The 5,230-nt window shown below is 31.5% G+C and overlaps 1 long non-coding RNA gene across 1 annotated transcript; it reads right to left on the reverse strand.

The window, feature by feature from the left end:
* Positions 1-635: 635 nt before the first annotated feature.
* Positions 636-1,982, reverse strand: LOC111916704 (uncharacterized). Its single transcript, XR_002858595.3, has 3 exons — positions 1,826-1,982; positions 1,598-1,659; positions 636-817 (listed from the first exon to the last, which is right to left on the reverse strand). It is a non-coding gene; the product is annotated as an uncharacterized LOC111916704 (long non-coding RNA).
* Between the last annotated feature and the right edge of the window lie 3,248 nt (positions 1,983-5,230).

Below are 5,230 nucleotides of genomic sequence, written 5' to 3' on the forward strand. Positions count from 1 at the left end.
AATCTACCTTTAGGTCGGCTAATACCCACATCAATAAACACATAAACTATAATTTTTGAAAAATAATAATTGACAATATATTATGTCAATTAATAAGCCACTATTTGGATTGACTTATTAATGACATGTAACCTAAAAATTATCGTATATTTATCATCAAACATGTATTTATCCGTTCAAATATTAACTTATCTTTTGGTCGATTAACATCCGCATTAATAAACACAAACCAAAAATTTAAGTTCTCATTAAATTAATTTTCACAAAATAGATCACTTTGGCGATATATTGTGTCAATTAATTTACTCTGGAAAAAAATAAACATCTCATAATTGTAGTTTATTAACAATTAACCTGAAATAGTTTGAATGTCGTTCACACACTACAAAAACACATACATACATGATACACATAATAATACAAAAATACATACATAACACACACACATGCACACAGATATATATATATATATATATATATATATATATATATATATATATATATATATATATATATATATATATATATATATATATATAAAAGGCTAAGATGGGAAAACGAACATACATACATCGAGCTAATAAAAATTATGTAAACAACCAATTAAATGGAAGATTATGTTAACTAATTAGCTCAAAAACACCTAACTGGAAAAAGGCATAGTTAAAATAAAAAAAGAAAAAAAAAACGTAGTGCCTACCTTGTAATAACCCAGAAATACATGTCTCATGGGCTTCCCATGACTGGAAACCACTTCCATTTATCTGGTGTGACGACATATACAACCATCTTCGAGTTCAAGATTTCTGTTTCAAAACTGCAATCAAACCCATAAAACAAATCAATCAAATAAGCAAAACCCACAAATTAAATCAATTAAATAAACAAAACCCGCATCAAATCTTCCGAGATCATAACATACACATTTTAATAATTGAAGTACAGAGTAAAACAGTAGAAATATAGGGAAAAAAAAAAGGAAAGATGCTGCTAAATAATTAAAGAATAAAATGTACTTCCAAAGATGCACTCATATTCTTGTTCTGAAAATCGTCATGAAGGCTAAGGACAAATAGTATCATAATTCAACAACTTTTGATTAGTTTCTTTCACTTTTTTTAATCGGATCAAAGTTCTAATGGATTTATCTTCCTATTTTTCCATATTAAGTATTGTATGGGTCAAATTTAAAATGTAAAATTAGTTTCAAACATTAACAACCTCTAAAATTCAGAGAAACATAAAAATACATTTAAGTATACAAATAGCTTGCAAAGGTATTCAGTTTTCCAATTTTGGATATCTATAAACAAATTTAATTTATAGAGTTATTATTCTTAAAAGAAAGAGTTTTTTTAATGTTATAGTCTTGTTACCTCATTTTTCAAAAGAAAATAATAATTACTACCAAAGCTACATGGTAAATCTTAACTGGTCTTAAACATCTCCTGTATGATTCTTTTTACATCACAAACATGTTCTTGTTTCTGATTTGTTTGATTTTCTTTTGCAAAAAGTAAAAAAAATATGAAGCATCAAAGATAGTTCCTGAATAGGCCAACATATGAACAAAAAAAATAATGAATAGAAAGCTAACCCACAGATCTAGATCCAAAGATGGTAGGGGATGGTTTCTGAAGCCCTAATAACAAATTGAATCTGATATGCCAAAAACAACAAAAAAAAAGAGTTAATCCTGGAAATTAGAGACCTTATTTCAAGAATAATAACCTAAAGAAATGTAATATTATGGTTACCATCGTTTGCATAACATTTTTTGGTAACTCTAAAGTCGTAACAACAAACAATAAGAACAAAGACTCACCGAATATGGTGGTTAATGATGGTTTTAGAGAGAGATACACCAACAATGATGGTTTAGTGGTTGTGGTGTAAAGGTTTCTATAGATGTAGGAGGAAGAGAGATGTCGATGCGGTGGTTTACATAGAGATGGTGGTTTCACTGGTTATGACCTCCATATAAGTGCCTGAAACCAAAATATTATATAAAAAACAACGAAATGAAGACTAAGTTATACCTATATTCTTCCAAGCATCAAAAACATCAAAATGAAGGTGAATCTGAAAGGATATCGATTGAGAAAGGAAAAACACACATACCCCTTATGTCTTTCAAACCAAATTCTATGAAAAAGCTTCCATTTCCTTTAGCTCAGCTTTCCCCATGTCTTCATAAACTAAGAATAAAATAGAATCATCAAAAAGCCCAAAATTTCACCAAATGTTATTAGTGAAAGAGCATGAGATATATGTGGTCGGTGGTGTTGAAGGTAGTCGAAAATGGATTCAAGAATGTTACTTGGAAATCATAAAGAAAGGCGCTTGGTGGTAAATCTGGTGAGCGGAGGTCAAGAACACCATGACCATTCCCATGTTCTCCCAATCGTACCAGAAAGTCAACTTAAAACCTAAAAAACAACAAAAGAGAGGGGAAGAAATCAAGGGGTAGTGCAAGATGATGGTGGGTTTCTGTAGAAGCGACATATTTGGTTTCGAGAAACACATAATCGATCTATTATCGTTAGGGTTTCTTGCTCGTGTTGCTATTAGTTTTTTTTTGTTGGTCATGTGGTGGATGGTAAGCAGACAGTGAATGGAAGAACAGGGAGGTGTTATATAAATGGTCAAGAAAATTAAGGGCCTAAGAAAGGGCGATAAAGTGGGGGAGGTTGTTGTACCGGATAGGAAATGAGATCTGACCAAATAAGATTTCAATGCATAAATTTATTGTAAAAATGTATTATTTTTTTGTACCTTTTAAAATTCAGTATTTAAGGTTAAATGCTTATTAAGATACTAGCCGTTTATCCGTGCCAAGCGACGGGTGTGACAATGGTGGTTGAATGCTGAAAGATGAATTAAACCCTAGAAATGAAAACGTCAGCGATATATATCTAAGATTTGTGAACAGAAATTGCGAGATTTTTGGGGAAATACGGAGATAAGGAATGAACCGGGTCAAAATAGCTTAAGAATAGTGGATAAGAGATTTGACATTTTCAACTGTTGATCATATGTAATCTATTCTTTTGTAATGTATAAATTGATTGTACAAATGCATTGTATGTTTGTACGACTTAAAATTTAACATTTGACCAAAAATACTTTATAAAGTAATTAAGATATATATGAAGTGGTTCTATAATTATCTAATACATGTCCCATATGAAAAACTACACTTGTTCGTTGTTCAACATCGGCGTAAATATTCACAATAATTTCACAAAAAGAATATTCTTTAGAGATCTTTTGTGATATCTAATTGAGTTTAAGCACTATTTTTCTTAATATTAATGACTTTATGATGTTTTTATGTTAAACGAATTCAAATGCATTTGTTTGCTAAAAATCAAAGTTTTTATTTGTAAACGTATTTTATATTTTTACTTCATAAAATAAGTGAATTGAAGACTTTTTGATTGTAGGATTTTATGGAACGCATGGAGTGTTTACTGTTTAATCTATGTGGTATATTTTAGAGAAAATGATAAAAATAACCATTTACACTAATTACATTACAAAAATAGCCAAAAAAAACCGAAGTTGCAAAAATAATCATGAATTTCGCAAATGGAATAGTCCCATCTGTAAAATGGGTTTTCCATCTGCGAATGTACAAGCAGCTAAATTCATGGTTATTTTTGCACCTTCGGTTTTTTTTTGCTATTTTTGTAATGTAATTAGTGTAAATGATTATTTTTATCATTTTCTCTATATTTTATTTTTATTATTTTAAATTTCTTTTTAATCAATTTTTCTCATTCACCACAAGGAAAAAGGCCATTACCGGCGACAAAAGTCGCCGGTAAAAGACCCAAAAGTCGCCGGTAATGATAATAGCGGCGACGCGTCGCCGGTAATAAGTCGCCGCTACTGCCTCGTCACTATTGATCAGTTTGTCGCCGCTAATGATAATAGTCGCCGCTATTAGTATGTCGCCGCTAATGAGAAGTGTCGCCGCTAATAATGTTGTCGCCGGTAAAAGGGTCGCCGGCAAAATTGTCGCCGGTAATGAGCTATGTCGCCGGTAAAAGTGTCGCCGGTAATTTGTTTTCAATTTTTTTTTTAAATAATGATTTTCGTTGCCGGTGATAATATCGCAGGTAAAAGTGTTGCCGGTGATAATATCGCAGGTAAAAGTGTCGCCGGTAATAACAATATTCGATTAAATATCAAAACCAATAGTGTCGACGCTAATTACAAAACAAACATCCTATTAAATATCAAACATAATAGTGTCAAACAAACATCCTATTACAAACAAACATCCAAAATACAATTAAATATCAAAAGCCATACTATCCGAGTAGCAAAACAACAAAATTTTTACAATCTACTAAGTAGCAAAACGAGACAACATATGCAAATAAAACCCATTCTTACATACCCTCATCGTCGTTCCCATCGTTTCCTTGATTATTTTGGGATTGAAAAAACGAATAAAGCTCATCCCTACATGCCGGGTCGGCGAGCATTGCACGAAGATTTTCCAACTACATAATTAATAACAATATATATAAACTTATAAGTTAGATCGTCAAACATAAACAAAAACTATCAAAATACATTGTTATTTTTAAAGTAAGATAGAAAACCAAAGTACATTGCTATATTTTGCACTTGGGACAAAAACCAAATTACCAAACTTTTTAGCAAATAACCACCACAAAACCAAAACTACCAAATCAACATGCATTTTACGATGCTAAAGTAGATTGCTATTTTACCTGTGATGGTTGTGATGGTTGCGAAGGCTGTGGAATCGGCGGGAGACCAGAAGGTTTGCGGCCAATGCCTCTAATGTGGCCACGTCGCTCTCCTAATACTTTCTTGAACGTAGCTCTTTCTTGAGTTGGCGTAAACTCACTTTCACCTTGAGTTTGTTCTAGCAGCTCTTCAACTAACCGATTCTGTAACTCCAAAAAGTGAGTAACAATTAAGTATAAATAAACATTTAAATATATGATAAAATTATAATTAAATACTTACATATTGTTGTTCCGATTCAGCAGTAACAAATACACCATTCTTATCGGTATGAGCTTTGCGAAATGTTTCCACTCTCTTAAGGTTCTGTTTAAGTTTAAAAATTAGATTATATTTTAAATAAATAATTACATGTATCGTACGGTACCTTCTTATAGCAAGTACTGCTATACGAGCTCGAACCCCCACGATTCACAATTGTTTGCTTTTCACGGATTTTTGT

Source organism: Lactuca sativa, chromosome 1, assembly GCF_002870075.4.
Source record: "Lactuca sativa cultivar Salinas chromosome 1, Lsat_Salinas_v11, whole genome shotgun sequence".
In the NCBI taxonomy this organism is placed as follows: domain Eukaryota; kingdom Viridiplantae; phylum Streptophyta; class Magnoliopsida; order Asterales; family Asteraceae; genus Lactuca; species Lactuca sativa.